This window comes from Danio rerio, chromosome 4, assembly GCF_052040795.2.
Source record: "Danio rerio strain M-AB ecotype USA chromosome 4, GRCz13ab, whole genome shotgun sequence".
Classification (NCBI taxonomy): Eukaryota; Metazoa; Chordata; class Actinopteri; order Cypriniformes; family Danionidae; genus Danio; species Danio rerio.
The window spans coordinates 45,820,001-45,834,647 of record NC_141024.2 but is presented as its reverse complement, the minus strand read 5'-3'; the positions used below and the strand labels follow the sequence as shown (position 1 = coordinate 45,834,647).

The window sequence follows — 14,647 nt, the reverse complement described above, 5'->3', positions numbered from 1 at the left end:
TTTAAATAGCCAACGCTTGACAGCCTCTTTCGCTTACGGCCATATCACCCCGGAAATGCCCGATCTCATCTGAACTCGGAAGTAAAGCAGGGTCGGGCCTGGTTAGTACTTGGATGGGAGACCGCCTGGGAATACCAGGTGCTGTAAGCTTTTTGAAGTGCTTCATTTGGCAGCTGATTTAAATAGCCAACACTTGACAGCCTCTTTCGCTTACGGCCATACCACCCTGGAAATGCCCGATCTCATCTGAACTCGGAAGTAAAGCAGGGTCGGGCCTGGTTAGTACTTGGATGGGAGACCGCCTGGGAATACCAGGTGCTCTAAGCTTTTCGAAGTGCTTCATTTGGCAGCTGATTTAAATAGCCAACGCTTGACAGCCTCTTTCGCTTACGGCCATATCACCCTGGAAATGCCCGATCTCATCTGAACTCGGAAGTAAAGCAGGGTCGGGCCTGGTTAGTACTTGGATGGGAGACCGCCTGGGAATACCAGGTGCTGTAAGCTTTTCGAAGTGCTTCATTTGGCAGCTGATTTAAATAGCCAACGCTTGACAGCCTCTTTCGCTTACGGCCATACCACCCTGGAAATGCCCGATCTCATCTGAACTCGGAAGTAAAGCAGGGTCGGGCCTGGTTAGTACTTGGATGGGAGACCGCCTGGGAATACCAGGTGCTGTAAGCTTTTTGAAGTGCTTCATTTGGCAGCTGATTTAAATAGCCAACGCTTGACAGCCTCTTTCGCTTACGGCCATACCACCCTGGAAATGCCCGATCTCATCTGAACTCGGAAGTAAAGCAGGGTCGGGCCTGGTTAGTACTTGGATGGGAGACCGCCTGGGAATACCAGGTGCTGTAAGCTTTTCGAAGTGCTTCATTTGGCAGCTGATTTAAATAGCCAACGCTTGACAGCCTCTTTTGCTTACGGCCATACCACTCTGGAAATGCCCGATCTCATCTGAACTCGGAAGTAAAGCAGGGTCGGGCCTGGTTAGTACTTGGATGGGAGACCGCCTGGGAATACCAGGTGCTGTAAGCTTTTTGAAGTGCTTCATTTGGCAGCTGATTTAAATAGCCAACGCTTGACAGCCTCTTTCGCTTACGGCCATACCACCCTGGAAATGCCCGATCTCATCTGAACTCGGAAGTAAAGCAGGGTCGGGCCTGGTTAGTACTTGGATGGGAGACCGCCTGGGAATACCAGGTGCTGTAAGCTTTTTGAAGTGCTTCATTTGGCAGCTGATTTAAATAGCCAACGCTTGACAGCCTCTTTCGCTTACGGCCATACCACCCTGGAAATGCCCGATCTCATCTGAACTCGGAAGTAAAGCAGGGTCGGGCCTGGTTAGTACTTGGATGGGAGACCGCCTGGGAATACCAGGTGCTGTAAGCTTTTCGAAGTGCTTCATTTGGCAGCTGATTTAAATAGCCAACGCTTGACAGCCTCTTTCGCTTACGGCCATATCACCCCGGAAATGCCCGATCTCATCTGAGCTCGGAAGTAAAGCAGGGTCGGGCCTGGTTAGTACTTGGATGGGAGACCGCCTGGGAATACCAGGTGCTGTAAGCTTTTCGAAGTGCTTCATTTGGCAGCTGATTTAAATAGCCAACGCTTGACAGCCTCTTTCGCTTACGGCCATACCACCCTGGAAATGCCCGATCTCATCTGAACTCGGAAGTAAAGCAGGGTCGGGCCTGGTTAGTACTTGGATGGGAGACCGCCTGGGAATACCAGGTGCTGTAAGCTTTTTGAAGTGCTTCATTTGGCAGCTGATTTAAATAGCCAACGCTTGACAGCCTCTTTCGCTTACGGCCATACCACCCTGGAAATGCCCGATCTCATCTGAACTCGGAAGTAAAGCAGGGTCGGGCCTGGTTAGTACTTGGATGGGAGACCGCCTGGGAATACCAGGTGCTGTAAGCTTTTCAAAGTGCTTCATTTGGCAGCTGATTTAAATAGCCAACGCTTGACAGCCTCTTTCGCTTACGGCCATATCACCCCGGAAATGCCCGATCTCATCTGAACTCGGAAGTAAAGCAGGGTCGGGCCTGGTTAGTACTTGGATGGGAGACCGCCTGGGAATACCAGGTGCTGTAAGCTTTTCGAAGTGCTTCATTTGGCAGCTGATTTAAATAGCCAACGCTTGACAGCCTCTTTCGCTTACGGCCATACCACCCTGGAAATGCCCGATCTCATCTGAACTCGGAAGTAAAGCAGGGTCGGGCCTGGTTAGTACTTGGATGGGAGACCGCCTGGGAATACCAGGTGCTGTAATGTTTTCGAAGTGCTTCATTTGGCAGCTGATTTAAATAGCCAACGCTTGACAGCCTCTTTTGCTTACGGCCATACCACCCTGGAAATGCCCGATCTCATCTGAACTCGGAAGTAAAGCAGGGTCGGGCCTGGTTAGTACTTGGATGGGAGACCGCCTGGGAATACCAGGTGCTGTAAGCTTTTTGAAGTGCTTCATTTGGCAGCTGATTTAAATAGCCAACGCTTGACAGCCTCTTTCGCTTACGGCCATACCACCCTGGAAATGCCCGATCTCCTCTGACCTCGGAAGTAAAGCAGGGTCGGGCCTGGTTAGTACTTGGATGGGAGACCGCCTGGGAATACCAGGTGCTGTAAGCTTTTCGAAGTGCTTCATTTGGCAGCTGATTTAAATAGCCAACGCTTGACAGCCTCTTTCGCTTACGGCCATATCACCCCGGAAATGCCCGATCTCATCTGAACTCGGAAGTAAAGCAGGGTCGGGCCTGGTTAGTACTTGGATGGGAGACCGCCTGGGAATACCAGGTGCTGTAAGCTTTTCGAAGTGCTTCATTTGGCAGCTGATTTAAATAGCCAACGCTTGACAGCCTCTTTCGCTTACGGCCATACCACCCTGGAAATGCCCGATCTCATCTGAACTCGGAAGTAAAGCAGGGTCGGGCCTGGTTAGTACTTGGATGGGAGACCGCCTGGGAATACCAGGTGCTGTAAGCTTTTCGAAGTGCTTCATTTGGCAGCTGATTTAAATAGCCAACGCTTGACAGCCTCTTTTGCTTACGGCCATACCACCCTGGAAATGCCCGATCTCATCTGAACTCGGAAGTAAAGCAGGGTCGGGCCTGGTTAGTACTTGGATGGGAGACCGCCTGGGAATACCAGGTGCTGTAAGCTTTTCGAAGTGCTTCATTTGGCAGCTGATTTAAATAGCCAACGCTTGACAGCCTCTTTCGCTTACGGCCATACCACCCTGGAAATGCCCGATCTCATCTGAACTCGGAAGTAAAGCAGGGTCGGGCCTGGTTAGTACTTGGATGGGAGACCGCCTGGGAATACCAGGTGCTGTAAGCTTTTCGAAGTGCTTCATTTGGCAGCTGATTTAAATAGCCAACGCTTGACAGCCTCTTTTGCTTACGGCCATACCACCCTGGAAATGCCCGATCTCATCTGAACTCGGAAGTAAAGCAGGGTCGGGCCTGGTTAGTACTTGGATGGGAGACCGCCTGGGAATACCAGGTGCTGTAAGCTTTTTGAAGTGCTTCATTTGGCAGCTGATTTAAATAGCCAACGCTTGACAGCCTCTTTCGCTTACGGCCATACCACCCTGGAAATGCCCGATCTCATCTGAACTCGGAAGTAAAGCAGGGTCGGGCCTGGTTAGTACTTGGATGGGAGACCGCCTGGGAATACCAGGTGCTGTAAGCTTTTCAAAGTGCTTCATTTGGCAGCTGATTTAAATAGCCAACGCTTGACAGCCTCTTTCGCTTACGGCCATATCACCCCGGAAATGCCCGATCTCATCTGAACTCGGAAGTAAAGCAGGGTCGGGCCTGGTTAGTACTTGGATGGGAGACCGCCTGGGAATACCAGGTGCTGTAAGCTTTTCGAAGTGCTTCATTTGGCAGCTGATTTAAATAGCCAACGCTTGACAGCCTCTTTCGCTTACGGCCATACCACCCTGGAAATGCCCGATCTCATCTGAACTCGGAAGTAAAGCAGGGTCGGGCCTGGTTAGTACTTGGATGGGAGACCGCCTGGGAATACCAGGTGCTGTAAGCTTTTCGAAGTGCTTCATTTGGCAGCTGATTTAAATAGCCAACGCTTGACAGCCTCTTTTGCTTACGGCCATACCACCCTGGAAATGCCCGATCTCATCTGAACTCGGAAGTAAAGCAGGGTCGGGCCTGGTTAGTACTTGGATGGGAGACCGCCTGGGAATACCAGGTGCTGTAAGCTTTTTGAAGTGCTTCATTTGGCAGCTGATTTAAATAGCCAACGCTTGACAGCCTCTTTCGCTTACGGCCATACCACCCTGGAAATGCCCGATCTCATCTGAACTCGGAAGTAAAGCAGGGTCGGGCCTGGTTAGTACTTGGATGGGAGACCGCCTGGGAATACCAGGTGCTGTAAGCTTTTCGAAGTGCTTCATTTGGCAGCTGATTTAAATAGCCAACGCTTGACAGCCTCTTTCGCTTACGGCCATATCACCCCGGAAATGCCCGATCTCATCTGAACTCGGAAGTAAAGCAGGGTCGGGCCTGGTTAGTACTTGGATGGGAGACCGCCTGGGAATACCAGGTGCTGTAAGCTTTTCGAAGTGCTTCATTTGGCAGCTGATTTAAATAGCCAACGCTTGACAGCCTCTTTCGCTTACGGCCATACCACCCTGGAAATGCCCGATCTCATCTGAACTCGGAAGTAAAGCAGGGTCGGGCCTGGTTAGTACTTGGATGGGAGACCGCCTGGGAATATCAGGTGCTGTAAGCTTTTCGAAGTGCTTCATTTGGCAGCTGATTTAAATAGCCAACGCTTGACAGCCTCTTTTGCTTACGGCCATACCACCCTGGAAATGCCCGATCTCATCTGAACTCGGAAGTAAAGCAGGGTCGGGCCTGGTTAGTACTTGGATGGGAGACCGCCTGGGAATACCAGGTGCTGTAAGCTTTTTGAAGTGCTTCATTTGGCAGCTGATTTAAATAGCCAACGCTTGACAGCCTCTTTCGCTTACGGCCATACCACCCTGGAAATGCCCGATCTCATCTGAACTCGGAAGTAAAGCAGGGTCGGGCCTGGTTAGTACTTGGATGGGAGACCGCCTGGGAATACCAGGTGCTGTAACCTTTTCAAAGTGCTTCATTTGGCAGCTGATTTAAATAGCCAACGCTTGACAGCCTCTTTCGCTTACGGCCATATCACCCCGGAAATGCCCGATCTCATCTGAACTCGGAAGTAAAGCAGGGTCGGGCCTGGTTAGTACTTGGATGGGAGACCGCCTGGGAATACCAGGTGCTGTAAGCTTTTCGAAGTGCTTCATTTGGCAGCTGATTTAAATAGCCAACGCTTGACAGCCTCTTTCGCTTACGGCCATACCACCCTGGAAATGCCTGATCTCATCTGAACTCGGAAGTAAAGCAGGGTCGGGCCTGGTTAGTACTTGGATGGGAGACCGCCTGGGAATACCAGGTGCTGTAAGCTTTTCGAAGTGCTTCATTTGGCAGCTGATTTAAATAGCCAACGCTTGACAGCCTCTTTTGCTTACGGCCATACCACCCTGGAAATGCCCGATCTCATCTGAACTCGGAAGTAAAGCAGGGTCGGGCCTGGTTAGTACTTGGATGGGAGACCGCCTGGGAATACCAGGTGCTGTAAGCTTTTTGAAGTGCTTCATTTGGCAGCTGATTTAAATAGCCAACGCTTGACAGCCTCTTTCGCTTACGGCCATACCACCCTGGAAATGCCTGAGGCGCTATTGAGCAAGGAAGGAAGTGTGAAGATTGGTAGAAGAAGTAGTGTGAGAACACTTTTTGTTTTGAAAGCTTTTTTTTCTTTCTAGTTTTTGGATTGTTTTTTCTTTAAGAAGACCAAAAGAGGATCAAGAAGGTTTTTAGTTGGAGTTTATCACTCCCCACTCAGCATTTTTGCTGTTTGGGGAATCTTTATTTTTGTTTGTCTACTGGACTGCTAAAGACAACGGCTAAACAGCATTAAGATGGAAAAACAAAGAGGTGAGCAGATTGTAAGCATGGATGGAGATGATGGCCAAGGAAGACGTGTTTTTCAGAAAAAGCTAACAGTATTGGTTGAAATTGTGGGAGAAGATAAAATTACAATGATGGAGCTTTTGAAGAAAGTGAGAGAAGATTGTGGTGTTGTAATTGGCTGCAGATATAAGAACCCAAAAGAGTATGAATTAACTATGAATGAAGAGGAAGGGAAAGAAAAAATACTGGATGGGCTGAAGATAAAAAACAGCCGGATAATGGTAAAGGAAATAAACAACAATGAGATGGTGGTCTCTTTTCTGAATCTGCCAACATACATTGAAGATGAGGAAATAATTGAAAAACTAACTGAATGGGGAGTGAAAGCAGCTTCACCTGTCAAAAGGAGAATGTGGCCAGGAACGGATATTGCAGATGGAACACGATTTCTAAAAGTTAAGTTCACAGATACTGTGAAATCGTTACCATACTCAACAAAGTTTGAGACGCTGACAGGAACAGAACATTTTAGGGTCATACATGACAGACAGGTGAAAGTCTGCAGAGTCTGTATCCAACCAGGACACATTGTAAGAGACTGCCCTAACTTTAAGTGTTATAAATGTGGCATTCAGGGTCATTATGTGCGCGAATGTGACAAAGGAAAATGCAAGTTGTGTAAGATGGTCACTGCAATGTGTGTATGCAGAATTCCAGAGGAAGAAATCATGGGAAGCTCTCTGGATCTATATGAAAGTGTGGAGGACGCAATAACAGGAAAGGAAAAAGATGAAGAAGATGAACAGAATGAAGAAGATATAATGGTAGAACGAAGGGCTGGAGAAGAAGTACAAGAGCCGATGGATGACTCACAAGATGCCATGGGAAAATTCCCACAGAAGCAAGTGGTTCAAGAGGAAGAGGAATTATTATTTGAAGGAGGAGGGAATGGTAAGAAAGGAGGTCAAGAAAAAGCGAACCAAGATGGGAAGGAGCACAAGGAAAATCAAAGGGGAAGAGACTTCATGACAAGAATTTTAGAGACACCACTGATACAACTGGAGGAGGAAATGGACATGAGTGCCGGAAATATCAAGATGCTGAAAAGGAAAATGAAAGGCACTGAAGAAGAGACTACAAAAAAGTAAGATCTGAAGACATTTTCAAATGTGGGTTCTCCTCTTTTTATACTATATGCAATGTGTGACTTGCTGAAAATTGCCTGTTTGAACTGCAATGGACTAAGAGAAATGGAAAAGTTTGAGAGGGTGATTAGAAAGTTCAAAACAGATGTAATTTGTTTGCAAGAAACACATTGGTCAAATGATAAAATGAGTGATATAAAAAAAGTTTGGGGAGAAGAGATTTATGTAAATCATGGAAGTCAGAGAGCATGCGGTGTGGCGATTTTGCTTAAAAAGGGAGGAATACATAATGTAAAGCAAATACATAACGATGGTAATGGTAGATTGTTGGGAATAGACTTCATGTATTACAATGAATCCTTTAGATTGCTTAATTTATATGCTCCTAACATAGAAACTGAAAGAAAAGAGGTTTTTAAAACAATGAAACCACTGTGCACAGGCAACTGCATAGTAGTTGGAGATTTTAATGTTTGGTGCACAAGGCTTGATGTGTCAAAAAGTATTAATTTTAAATCAGATGCATCCAGAAGATACTTAAATGAATTAATGCAAAGTGAGAACATGGTGGATGCCTGGAGGGAGGAGAACCCATTCAAGAGGGAATTCTCAAGAAGGCAAATAGTATTAGGGGTTTTAAAACAAAGCCGTATAGACTTATGTTTAGTAAAAAGGGAAATATTGCAGTATGTGAAAAATGTAAGTTATAAGTTTATTGAAATAGGAGATCATGCTGCTATGATGGTAAAGATGAGTTTAAATTTAGAATCAAGGGGTGGGGGGATGTGGTGCCTGAATGCAAGTTTATTAAAAGAAGAGGCATATAGGGAGAGCATTGAAAGATGTATAAGGTATGAAATGGAAAATCCATTATTTGAAAATAATGTATGCGAGTGGTGGGAGGATTTGAAAGAGAAAATAAAAATAAGAAGTATACGATATTCAAAACAGAGAAACTTTAAGAGAAAAATGGAGATGGAAAGCATGAGAAATAATTTAGAGAAAGAAGCAGAGAAAATAGAAAACAACCCTGAGTACACAAAAGAAAACTTTCTGAGGATAAAAGGGGTATTGGAGATGTATGAAACAGAAAAATGTGAAGGTGCAAAAGTGAGAAGCAGGGCAAAGTATGCACTTGAAGGGGAGAGGTGTACAAAATACTTTCTAAATTTGGAAAAGGGAAAGCAGAGGAAAAATTACATTACAGAACTAAAAAATGAAAATGGTGAAAAAATAACAGATTATGTAAAAATATTGGAAACAGTACAATTATTTTATGAAAGACTTTTTAAGAAAGAGAATACAAAACAGGAATATGTGGACAAAGTTTTAAATACTGTAAACGTTAAGTTAAGTGATGAAGAAAGGGAGACATGTGAAGGAGATATAAACATAGAAGAAATAAAACAAGCAATAAAAGAAACAAAAGTGAATAAAAGTCCAGGGTCAGATGGGTTAACGCATGAGTTTTATAAAACTTTTGAAGAGATATTAACACCGATACTGATGAAATTATTTAAACATATGGAAGAAAGAAGAGAGATACCAGAATCAACAGGTTTGGGAGTAATCACCATACTTTACAAGAATAAAGGCAGTCCGTTAAATTTGGAAAATTATAGACCTTTAAGTCTTTTAAACACAGATTATAAGATTCTAACAAAAATTTTAGCTAATAGAATAAAAAGAGTAGTGCGAAGCATAATATTACCTAATCAAGCTTATGGCATACCAGGGAGGGACATCACTGACACAATATGCACAATTAGAGATGTTGTGAGCAGCATGGACAAAGATGGAGAAGGAGGATTAATGCTATGCATTGACCTAAATAAAGCATTTGACAGGGTAGAACACAATTTCATGGAACAAGCAATGAGAAGATATGGGTTTGGAGAGAAGATTTTAAATTGGATAAAGCTGTTGTATAAAAATGCAAAAAGTTGTGTAAAAGTGAATGGAGTTTTAACAAACACCTTTCCATTGGAAAGATCAGTGAGGCAGGGATGTCCGTTGTCAGCGATGCTATACTCAATATCTATAGAATCGCTGGCAACACTAGTAAAGCAAGATAAGGAAATAAGAGGAATTCAAATACCATATGGTGGTGTGAGTTTAATTCATCAGTACGCAGATGATACAACGTTCACAGTAAGGGACATGAGAAGTATAAAACGAATAATGAATCATATAGAAGTATATGGGAAAGCATCAGGAGCTAAAATCAATATAGAAAAATCTGAAATAATGAGTATAGGTGGGGTGGGGTTGAGTGGGTGTGATATACCTTTCAAAGTTGCAAAAGAACAAACAGTGATTCTTGGAGTTAATATAGGAGTGAATACAAAAGAAGCAACAAATGCCACATGGACAGGTATCTTAAATAAAATTAAAAAAGTTTTAGGATACTGGAAATTAAGAGAATTAAGACTAAAGGGCAAAATCACAGTTGTGAATTCATTGCTTCTAACTAAATGTAACTATATTTTAGGTGCAGTTGACTTACCGGTGTGGGTTTTAAATGAGATAAAAGAGGTTCTGAATAATTTCATATGGGGAGGGAAAGGAGTCAAAATATCCAACAAAACATTAATAGCAGACTACACAGAAGGAGGTTTAAAGCTGATTGATCTTAATGTTAAAAAGAAAGCATTAAGAGTGAAAATAATGAAAAAACTTCTATATGGTAATGAGGAATTTGGGTGGAAAGGTTTTATGAGAGAATATTTGAGTAAAAGTAGTGGATGTGGAGAAGAAGGGGTTTTCATGTCTTTAAAGAAACCAATGTATGAAAACATACCTGTATTTTATCAAGAAGTATGCAGTGCTTGGTCTGAATTTGTAAAGGAAGTGGGATATGAGTGTGAAAATATAAATCAAATACATAAGCAGCCAGTATTTCTGAATCCAAAGATACAGATGAGAGGGAGGATGTTTTATAATAGACTGTATATGAAAGCTGGAATAAGACAAGTAAAAGACATGGTATATGAATTTGTCAAAGGTTTTTTACCAAACAGAGCTATTTATGACTCTGTGGTGGAGTGGGATGATGAAATAAAAAAATCACAAGTAGACTCTGTTTGTGAAAACATCAGAGTTAGCTTACCAAAGAGATGGGTTGAAATGATTGAGAGAGAAAGTGCCAAACCAGGAAATTGGGGAATGCCAGAAATGTTTATTGTCAAAAATGGTAAAAAGATATGTTTATCTGATGTAATAACAAAAACTATATATGGAATATTTGTGGAAAAGGAAATCAAACTGCCTGCATCTGAAAATGTGTGGCCAAAATTGTTCCCAAATTTAAATGTTAAAACAATTTGGAAAAATTTAAATGTGAAATATAACAGCTTAGACTGTGAAAATTTGGATTTTAAGTTACGGCATAATAGAATATACACAAAGGTTGTGATTCATCAAATAAACAGAAATGTAAACAGGGAGTGTGATGTATGTAAGTCTGATCCAGAGACCCTGATGCACATTTTCTTTGAATGTAAGGAGCTGGGATTTTTTCATGAAAAACTGAAACAACTGATAAAAGACAATTGGGGGAAAAATGCACAAGGAAATGAATGGAAACAACTGTTCTTATTTGGAGAAAATACAAATTGCAAAGACAAAAATGTAAATTTATGTAATTTTTTTCTGAGTCATGCAAGGTATGCAATATGGGCAAGGAGGAATATGGCATATTTTGAAGCAAAAATAATAGACGTGAATGTCATGTTTAAAAGTGTAGTTAGAAAGAATGTGTATTTAATGTGGAAATATCTAAGAACAGATGTTTTTGAGGAAGCTTTTATTCATGAAAATGAGCTTATAACGGTAGACCACAAAAAGGGATTGATGCTTAATTTTTAAGTTGATTGGAAAAAAATAAGATGACTGATATGCTAGATATGAGTGAATGTGAAATGTCATGTTTATGATGATTTGGTAGCAATGTATAATGTACAGATTGTTCCTTGTATATGATTAAAAAAAAAAAAAAAAAAAAAAAAAAAAAGGAAATGCCCGATCTCATCTGAACTCGGAAGTAAAGCAGGGTCGGGCCTGGTTAGTACTTGGATGGGAGACCGCCTGGGAATACCAGGTGCTGTAAGCTTTTTAAAGTGCTTCATTTGGCAGCTGATTTAAATAGCCAACGCTTGACAGCCTCTTTCGCTTACGGCCATACCACCCTGGAAATGCCCGATCTCATCTGAACTCGGAAGTAAAGCAGGGTCGGGCCTGGTTAGTACTTGGATGGGAGACCGCCTGGGAATACCAGGTGCTGTAAGCTTTTCGAAGTGCTTCATTTGGCAGCTGATTTAAATAGCCAACGCTTGACAGCCTCTTTCGCTTACGGCCATATCACCCCGGAAATGCCCGATCTCATCTGAACTCGGAAGTAAAGCAGGGTCGGGCCTGGTTAGTACTTGGATGGGAGACCGCCTGGGAATACCAGGTGCTGTAAGCTTTTCGAAGTGCTTCATTTGGCAGCTGATTTAAATAGCCAACGCTTGACAGCCTCTTTCGCTTACGGCCATACCACCCTGGAAATGCCCGATCTCATCTGAACTCGGAAGTAAAGCAGGGTCGGGCCTGGTTAGTACTTGGATGGGAGACCGCCTGGGAATACCAGGTGCTGTAAGCTTTTTGAAGTGCTTCATTTGGCAGCTGATTTAAATAGCCAACGCTTGACAGCCTCTTTCGCTTACGGCCATACCACCCTGGAAATGCCCGATCTCATCTGAACTCGGAAGTAAAGCAGGGTCGGGCCTGGTTAGTACTTGGATGGGAGACCGCCTGGGAATACCAGGTGCTGTAAGCTTTTCAAAGTGCTTCATTTGGCAGCTGATTTAAATAGCCAACGCTTGACAGCCTCTTTCGCTTACGGCCATATCACCCCGGAAATGCCCGATCTCATCTGAACTCGGAAGTAAAGCAGGGTCGGGCCTGGTTAGTACTTGGATGGGAGACCGCCTGGGAATACCAGGTGCTGTAAGCTTTTCGAAGTGCTTCATTTGGCAGCTGATTTAAATAGCCAACGCTTGACAGCCTCTTTCGCTTACGGCCATACCACCCTGGAAATGCCCGATCTCATCTGAACTCGGAAGTAAAGCAGGGTCGGGCCTGGTTAGTACTTGGATGGGAGACCGCCTGGGAATACCAGGTGCTGTAAGGTTTTCGAAGTGCTTCATTTGGCAGCTGATTTAAATAGCCAACGCTTGACAGCCTCTTTTGCTTACGGCCATACCACCCTGGAAATGCCCGATCTCATCTGAACTCGGAAGTAAAGCAGGGTCGGGCCTGGTTAGTACTTGGATGGGAGACCGCCTGGGAATACCAGGTGCTGTAAGCTTTTTGAAGTGCTTCATTTGGCAGCTGATTTAAATAGCCAACGCTTGACAGCCTCTTTCGCTTACGGCCATACCACCCTGGAAATGCCCGATCTCATCTGAACTCGGAAGTAAAGCAGGGTCGGGCCTGGTTAGTACTTGGATGGGAGACCGCCTGGGAATACCAGGTGCTGTAAGCTTTTTGAAGTGCTTCATTTGGCAGCTGATTTAAATAGCCAACGCTTGACAGCCTCTTTCGCTTACGGCCATACCACCCTGGAAATGCCCGATCTCATCTGAACTCGGAAGTAAAGCAGGGTCGGGCCTGGTTAGTACTTGGATGGGAGACCGCCTGGGAATACCAGGTGCTGTAAGCTTTTCGAAGTGCTTCATTTGGCAGCTGATTTAAATAGCCAACGCTTGACAGCCTCTTTCGCTTACGGCCATATCACCCCGGAAATGCCCGATCTCATCTGAACTCGGAAGTAAAGCAGGGTCGGGCCTGGTTAGTACTTGGATGGGAGACCGCCTGGGAATACCAGGTGCTGTAAGCTTTTCGAAGTGCTTCATTTGGCAGCTGATTTAAATAGCCAACGCTTGACAGCCTCTTTCGCTTACGGCCATACCACCCTGGAAATGCCCGATCTCATCTGAACTCGGAAGTAAAGCAGGGTCGGGCCTGGTTAGTACTTGGATGGGAGACCGCCTGGGAATACCAGGTGCTGTAAGCTTTTCAAAGTGCTTCATTTGGCAGCTGATTTAAATAGCCAACGCTTGACAGCCTCTTTCGCTTACGGCCATATCACCCCGGAAATGCCCGATCTCATCTGAACTCGGAAGTAAAGCAGGGTCGGGCCTGGTTAGTACTTGGATGGGAGACCGCCTGGGAATACCAGGTGCTGTAAGCTTTTCGAAGTGCTTCATTTGGCAGCTGATTTAAATAGCCAACGCTTGACAGCCTCTTTCGCTTACGGCCATACCACCCTGGAAATGCCCGATCTCATCTGAACTCGGAAGTAAAGCAGGGTCGGGCCTGGTTAGTACTTGGATGGGAGACCGCCTGGGAATACCAGGTGCTGTAAGCTTTTCGAAGTGCTTCATTTGGCAGCTGATTTAAATAGCCAACGCTTGACAGCCTCTTTTGCTTACGGCCATACCACCCTGGAAATGCCCGATCTCATCTGAACTCGGAAGTAAAGCAGGGTCGGGCCTGGTTAGTACTTTGATGGGAGACTGCCTGGGAATACCAGGTGCTGTAAGCTTTTTGAAGTGCTTCATTTGGCAGCTGATTTAAATAGCCAACGCTTGACAGCCTCTTTCGCTTACGGCCATACCACACTGGAAATGCCCGATCTCATCTGAACTCGGAAGTAAAGCAGGGTCGGGCCTGGTTAGTACTTGGATGGGAGACCGCCTGGGAATACCAGGTGCTGTAAGCTTTTTGAAGTGCTTCATTTGGCAGCTGATTTAAATAGCCAACGCTTGACAGCCTCTTTCGCTTACGGCCATACCACCCTGGAAATGCCCGATCTCATCTGAACTCGGAAGTAAAGCAGGGTCGGGCCTGGTTAGTACTTGGATGGGAGACCGCCTGGGAATACCAGGTGCTGTAAGCTTTTCGAAGTGCTTCATTTGGCAGCTGATTTAAATAGCCAACGCTTGACAGCCTCTTTCGCTTACGGCCATATCACCCCGGAAATGCCCGATCTCATCTGAACTCGGAAGTAAAGCAGGGTCGGGCCTGGTTAGTACTTGGATGGGAGACCGCCTGGGAATACCAGGTGCTGTAAGCTTTTCGAAGTGCTTCATTTGGCAGCTGATTTAAATAGCCAACGCTTGACAGCCTCTTTTGCTTACGGCCATACCACCCTGGAAATGCCCGATCTCATCTGAACTCGGAAGTAAAGCAGGGTCGGGCCTGGTTAGTACTTGGATGGGAGACCGCCTGGGAATACCAGGTGCTGTAAGCTTTTTGAAGTGCTTCATTTGGCAGCTGATTTAAATAGCCAACGCTTGACAGCCTCTTTCGCTTACGGCCATACCACCCTGGAAATGCCCGATCTCATCAGAACTCGGAAGTAAAGCAGGGTCGGGCCTGGTTAGTACTTGGATGGGAGACCGCCTGGGAATACCAGGTGCTGTAAGCTTTTTGAAGTGCTTCATTTGGCAGCTGATTTAAATAGCCAACGCTTGACAGCCTCTTTCGCTT

General features: G+C 44.8%; 52 non-coding genes across 52 annotated transcripts in view; all 52 read left to right on the top strand.

Annotated features, from left to right (window-relative positions):
* The first annotated feature begins 31 nt into the window (after nt 1-31).
* LOC137493697 (5S ribosomal RNA) lies at nt 32-150 on the top strand. The gene has a single exon (XR_015489363.2). It is a non-coding gene; the product is annotated as a 5S ribosomal RNA (ribosomal RNA).
* Nucleotides 151-208: 58 nt separating this feature from the next.
* Nucleotides 209-327, top strand: LOC137493846 (5S ribosomal RNA). Its single transcript, XR_015488974.2, has one exon. It is a non-coding gene; the product is annotated as a 5S ribosomal RNA (ribosomal RNA).
* Nucleotides 328-385: 58 nt separating this feature from the next.
* LOC148681877 (5S ribosomal RNA) lies at nt 386-504 on the top strand. Its single transcript, XR_015944404.1, has one exon. It is a non-coding gene; the product is annotated as a 5S ribosomal RNA (ribosomal RNA).
* A 58-nt stretch (nt 505-562) lies between these two features.
* LOC137493696 (5S ribosomal RNA) lies at nt 563-681 on the top strand. The gene has a single exon (XR_015489240.2). It is a non-coding gene; the product is annotated as a 5S ribosomal RNA (ribosomal RNA).
* Nucleotides 682-739: 58 nt separating this feature from the next.
* On the top strand, nt 740-858 carry LOC148681876 (5S ribosomal RNA). Its single transcript, XR_015943793.1, has one exon. It is a non-coding gene; the product is annotated as a 5S ribosomal RNA (ribosomal RNA).
* Nucleotides 859-916: 58 nt separating this feature from the next.
* On the top strand, nt 917-1,035 carry LOC148681875 (5S ribosomal RNA). The gene has a single exon (XR_015944379.1). It is a non-coding gene; the product is annotated as a 5S ribosomal RNA (ribosomal RNA).
* A 58-nt stretch (nt 1,036-1,093) lies between these two features.
* LOC137493695 (5S ribosomal RNA) lies at nt 1,094-1,212 on the top strand. The gene has a single exon (XR_015488975.2). It is a non-coding gene; the product is annotated as a 5S ribosomal RNA (ribosomal RNA).
* Nucleotides 1,213-1,270: 58 nt separating this feature from the next.
* LOC148681874 (5S ribosomal RNA) lies at nt 1,271-1,389 on the top strand. Its single transcript, XR_015943792.1, has one exon. It is a non-coding gene; the product is annotated as a 5S ribosomal RNA (ribosomal RNA).
* Nucleotides 1,390-1,447: 58 nt separating this feature from the next.
* On the top strand, nt 1,448-1,566 carry LOC148681873 (5S ribosomal RNA). The gene has a single exon (XR_015943243.1). It is a non-coding gene; the product is annotated as a 5S ribosomal RNA (ribosomal RNA).
* A 58-nt stretch (nt 1,567-1,624) lies between these two features.
* On the top strand, nt 1,625-1,743 carry LOC148681872 (5S ribosomal RNA). The gene has a single exon (XR_015943791.1). It is a non-coding gene; the product is annotated as a 5S ribosomal RNA (ribosomal RNA).
* Nucleotides 1,744-1,801: 58 nt separating this feature from the next.
* Nucleotides 1,802-1,920, top strand: LOC137493843 (5S ribosomal RNA). The gene has a single exon (XR_015488187.2). It is a non-coding gene; the product is annotated as a 5S ribosomal RNA (ribosomal RNA).
* A 58-nt stretch (nt 1,921-1,978) lies between these two features.
* LOC137493464 (5S ribosomal RNA) lies at nt 1,979-2,097 on the top strand. The gene has a single exon (XR_015485265.2). It is a non-coding gene; the product is annotated as a 5S ribosomal RNA (ribosomal RNA).
* Nucleotides 2,098-2,155: 58 nt separating this feature from the next.
* LOC137493692 (5S ribosomal RNA) lies at nt 2,156-2,274 on the top strand. Its single transcript, XR_015486173.2, has one exon. It is a non-coding gene; the product is annotated as a 5S ribosomal RNA (ribosomal RNA).
* A 58-nt stretch (nt 2,275-2,332) lies between these two features.
* Nucleotides 2,333-2,451, top strand: LOC137493842 (5S ribosomal RNA). The gene has a single exon (XR_015488169.2). It is a non-coding gene; the product is annotated as a 5S ribosomal RNA (ribosomal RNA).
* Nucleotides 2,452-2,509: 58 nt separating this feature from the next.
* On the top strand, nt 2,510-2,628 carry LOC148681871 (5S ribosomal RNA). The gene has a single exon (XR_015944565.1). It is a non-coding gene; the product is annotated as a 5S ribosomal RNA (ribosomal RNA).
* A 58-nt stretch (nt 2,629-2,686) lies between these two features.
* Nucleotides 2,687-2,805, top strand: LOC137493691 (5S ribosomal RNA). Its single transcript, XR_015488544.2, has one exon. It is a non-coding gene; the product is annotated as a 5S ribosomal RNA (ribosomal RNA).
* A 58-nt stretch (nt 2,806-2,863) lies between these two features.
* LOC137493841 (5S ribosomal RNA) lies at nt 2,864-2,982 on the top strand. Its single transcript, XR_015488914.2, has one exon. It is a non-coding gene; the product is annotated as a 5S ribosomal RNA (ribosomal RNA).
* A 58-nt stretch (nt 2,983-3,040) lies between these two features.
* On the top strand, nt 3,041-3,159 carry LOC137493462 (5S ribosomal RNA). The gene has a single exon (XR_015486174.1). It is a non-coding gene; the product is annotated as a 5S ribosomal RNA (ribosomal RNA).
* Nucleotides 3,160-3,217: 58 nt separating this feature from the next.
* On the top strand, nt 3,218-3,336 carry LOC137493690 (5S ribosomal RNA). Its single transcript, XR_015486175.1, has one exon. It is a non-coding gene; the product is annotated as a 5S ribosomal RNA (ribosomal RNA).
* Nucleotides 3,337-3,394: 58 nt separating this feature from the next.
* LOC137493839 (5S ribosomal RNA) lies at nt 3,395-3,513 on the top strand. The gene has a single exon (XR_015488171.2). It is a non-coding gene; the product is annotated as a 5S ribosomal RNA (ribosomal RNA).
* A 58-nt stretch (nt 3,514-3,571) lies between these two features.
* On the top strand, nt 3,572-3,690 carry LOC148681870 (5S ribosomal RNA). Its single transcript, XR_015943790.1, has one exon. It is a non-coding gene; the product is annotated as a 5S ribosomal RNA (ribosomal RNA).
* Nucleotides 3,691-3,748: 58 nt separating this feature from the next.
* LOC137493689 (5S ribosomal RNA) lies at nt 3,749-3,867 on the top strand. The gene has a single exon (XR_015486176.2). It is a non-coding gene; the product is annotated as a 5S ribosomal RNA (ribosomal RNA).
* A 58-nt stretch (nt 3,868-3,925) lies between these two features.
* Nucleotides 3,926-4,044, top strand: LOC137493838 (5S ribosomal RNA). The gene has a single exon (XR_015488172.2). It is a non-coding gene; the product is annotated as a 5S ribosomal RNA (ribosomal RNA).
* A 58-nt stretch (nt 4,045-4,102) lies between these two features.
* LOC148681869 (5S ribosomal RNA) lies at nt 4,103-4,221 on the top strand. Its single transcript, XR_015943789.1, has one exon. It is a non-coding gene; the product is annotated as a 5S ribosomal RNA (ribosomal RNA).
* Nucleotides 4,222-4,279: 58 nt separating this feature from the next.
* LOC137493688 (5S ribosomal RNA) lies at nt 4,280-4,398 on the top strand. The gene has a single exon (XR_015488545.2). It is a non-coding gene; the product is annotated as a 5S ribosomal RNA (ribosomal RNA).
* Nucleotides 4,399-4,456: 58 nt separating this feature from the next.
* On the top strand, nt 4,457-4,575 carry LOC137493633 (5S ribosomal RNA). Its single transcript, XR_015488915.2, has one exon. It is a non-coding gene; the product is annotated as a 5S ribosomal RNA (ribosomal RNA).
* A 58-nt stretch (nt 4,576-4,633) lies between these two features.
* Nucleotides 4,634-4,752, top strand: LOC148681868 (5S ribosomal RNA). Its single transcript, XR_015944384.1, has one exon. It is a non-coding gene; the product is annotated as a 5S ribosomal RNA (ribosomal RNA).
* Nucleotides 4,753-4,810: 58 nt separating this feature from the next.
* Nucleotides 4,811-4,929, top strand: LOC137493537 (5S ribosomal RNA). Its single transcript, XR_015488781.2, has one exon. It is a non-coding gene; the product is annotated as a 5S ribosomal RNA (ribosomal RNA).
* A 58-nt stretch (nt 4,930-4,987) lies between these two features.
* On the top strand, nt 4,988-5,106 carry LOC148681867 (5S ribosomal RNA). The gene has a single exon (XR_015944530.1). It is a non-coding gene; the product is annotated as a 5S ribosomal RNA (ribosomal RNA).
* Nucleotides 5,107-5,164: 58 nt separating this feature from the next.
* LOC148681866 (5S ribosomal RNA) lies at nt 5,165-5,283 on the top strand. The gene has a single exon (XR_015943209.1). It is a non-coding gene; the product is annotated as a 5S ribosomal RNA (ribosomal RNA).
* Nucleotides 5,284-5,341: 58 nt separating this feature from the next.
* Nucleotides 5,342-5,460, top strand: LOC148681865 (5S ribosomal RNA). Its single transcript, XR_015944408.1, has one exon. It is a non-coding gene; the product is annotated as a 5S ribosomal RNA (ribosomal RNA).
* A 58-nt stretch (nt 5,461-5,518) lies between these two features.
* LOC148681864 (5S ribosomal RNA) lies at nt 5,519-5,637 on the top strand. Its single transcript, XR_015943788.1, has one exon. It is a non-coding gene; the product is annotated as a 5S ribosomal RNA (ribosomal RNA).
* Nucleotides 5,638-11,280: 5,643 nt separating this feature from the next.
* On the top strand, nt 11,281-11,399 carry LOC148681863 (5S ribosomal RNA). The gene has a single exon (XR_015943787.1). It is a non-coding gene; the product is annotated as a 5S ribosomal RNA (ribosomal RNA).
* Nucleotides 11,400-11,457: 58 nt separating this feature from the next.
* On the top strand, nt 11,458-11,576 carry LOC148681862 (5S ribosomal RNA). Its single transcript, XR_015943208.1, has one exon. It is a non-coding gene; the product is annotated as a 5S ribosomal RNA (ribosomal RNA).
* A 58-nt stretch (nt 11,577-11,634) lies between these two features.
* On the top strand, nt 11,635-11,753 carry LOC148681861 (5S ribosomal RNA). Its single transcript, XR_015943786.1, has one exon. It is a non-coding gene; the product is annotated as a 5S ribosomal RNA (ribosomal RNA).
* A 58-nt stretch (nt 11,754-11,811) lies between these two features.
* On the top strand, nt 11,812-11,930 carry LOC148681860 (5S ribosomal RNA). Its single transcript, XR_015943785.1, has one exon. It is a non-coding gene; the product is annotated as a 5S ribosomal RNA (ribosomal RNA).
* A 58-nt stretch (nt 11,931-11,988) lies between these two features.
* Nucleotides 11,989-12,107, top strand: LOC148681859 (5S ribosomal RNA). The gene has a single exon (XR_015943207.1). It is a non-coding gene; the product is annotated as a 5S ribosomal RNA (ribosomal RNA).
* Nucleotides 12,108-12,165: 58 nt separating this feature from the next.
* Nucleotides 12,166-12,284, top strand: LOC148681858 (5S ribosomal RNA). Its single transcript, XR_015944469.1, has one exon. It is a non-coding gene; the product is annotated as a 5S ribosomal RNA (ribosomal RNA).
* A 58-nt stretch (nt 12,285-12,342) lies between these two features.
* On the top strand, nt 12,343-12,461 carry LOC148681857 (5S ribosomal RNA). The gene has a single exon (XR_015943784.1). It is a non-coding gene; the product is annotated as a 5S ribosomal RNA (ribosomal RNA).
* Nucleotides 12,462-12,519: 58 nt separating this feature from the next.
* On the top strand, nt 12,520-12,638 carry LOC148681856 (5S ribosomal RNA). The gene has a single exon (XR_015943783.1). It is a non-coding gene; the product is annotated as a 5S ribosomal RNA (ribosomal RNA).
* A 58-nt stretch (nt 12,639-12,696) lies between these two features.
* Nucleotides 12,697-12,815, top strand: LOC148681855 (5S ribosomal RNA). The gene has a single exon (XR_015943782.1). It is a non-coding gene; the product is annotated as a 5S ribosomal RNA (ribosomal RNA).
* Nucleotides 12,816-12,873: 58 nt separating this feature from the next.
* Nucleotides 12,874-12,992, top strand: LOC148681854 (5S ribosomal RNA). The gene has a single exon (XR_015943206.1). It is a non-coding gene; the product is annotated as a 5S ribosomal RNA (ribosomal RNA).
* A 58-nt stretch (nt 12,993-13,050) lies between these two features.
* On the top strand, nt 13,051-13,169 carry LOC148681853 (5S ribosomal RNA). The gene has a single exon (XR_015943781.1). It is a non-coding gene; the product is annotated as a 5S ribosomal RNA (ribosomal RNA).
* Nucleotides 13,170-13,227: 58 nt separating this feature from the next.
* On the top strand, nt 13,228-13,346 carry LOC148681852 (5S ribosomal RNA). The gene has a single exon (XR_015943205.1). It is a non-coding gene; the product is annotated as a 5S ribosomal RNA (ribosomal RNA).
* A 58-nt stretch (nt 13,347-13,404) lies between these two features.
* On the top strand, nt 13,405-13,523 carry LOC148681851 (5S ribosomal RNA). The gene has a single exon (XR_015943780.1). It is a non-coding gene; the product is annotated as a 5S ribosomal RNA (ribosomal RNA).
* A 58-nt stretch (nt 13,524-13,581) lies between these two features.
* Nucleotides 13,582-13,700, top strand: LOC148681850 (5S ribosomal RNA). Its single transcript, XR_015944444.1, has one exon. It is a non-coding gene; the product is annotated as a 5S ribosomal RNA (ribosomal RNA).
* A 58-nt stretch (nt 13,701-13,758) lies between these two features.
* Nucleotides 13,759-13,877, top strand: LOC148681849 (5S ribosomal RNA). The gene has a single exon (XR_015944479.1). It is a non-coding gene; the product is annotated as a 5S ribosomal RNA (ribosomal RNA).
* Nucleotides 13,878-13,935: 58 nt separating this feature from the next.
* Nucleotides 13,936-14,054, top strand: LOC148681848 (5S ribosomal RNA). The gene has a single exon (XR_015943779.1). It is a non-coding gene; the product is annotated as a 5S ribosomal RNA (ribosomal RNA).
* Nucleotides 14,055-14,112: 58 nt separating this feature from the next.
* Nucleotides 14,113-14,231, top strand: LOC148681847 (5S ribosomal RNA). The gene has a single exon (XR_015943204.1). It is a non-coding gene; the product is annotated as a 5S ribosomal RNA (ribosomal RNA).
* Nucleotides 14,232-14,289: 58 nt separating this feature from the next.
* On the top strand, nt 14,290-14,408 carry LOC148681846 (5S ribosomal RNA). The gene has a single exon (XR_015943778.1). It is a non-coding gene; the product is annotated as a 5S ribosomal RNA (ribosomal RNA).
* A 58-nt stretch (nt 14,409-14,466) lies between these two features.
* On the top strand, nt 14,467-14,585 carry LOC148681845 (5S ribosomal RNA). The gene has a single exon (XR_015944301.1). It is a non-coding gene; the product is annotated as a 5S ribosomal RNA (ribosomal RNA).
* A 58-nt stretch (nt 14,586-14,643) lies between these two features.
* The window catches only part of LOC148681844 (5S ribosomal RNA), a 119-nt gene continuing 115 nt past the window's right edge, over nt 14,644-14,647 (top strand). Inside the window, exon 1 of the ribosomal RNA XR_015943216.1 lies at nt 14,644-14,647. This exon is cut by the window's right edge and continues 115 nt beyond it. This is a non-coding gene — a ribosomal RNA (5S ribosomal RNA).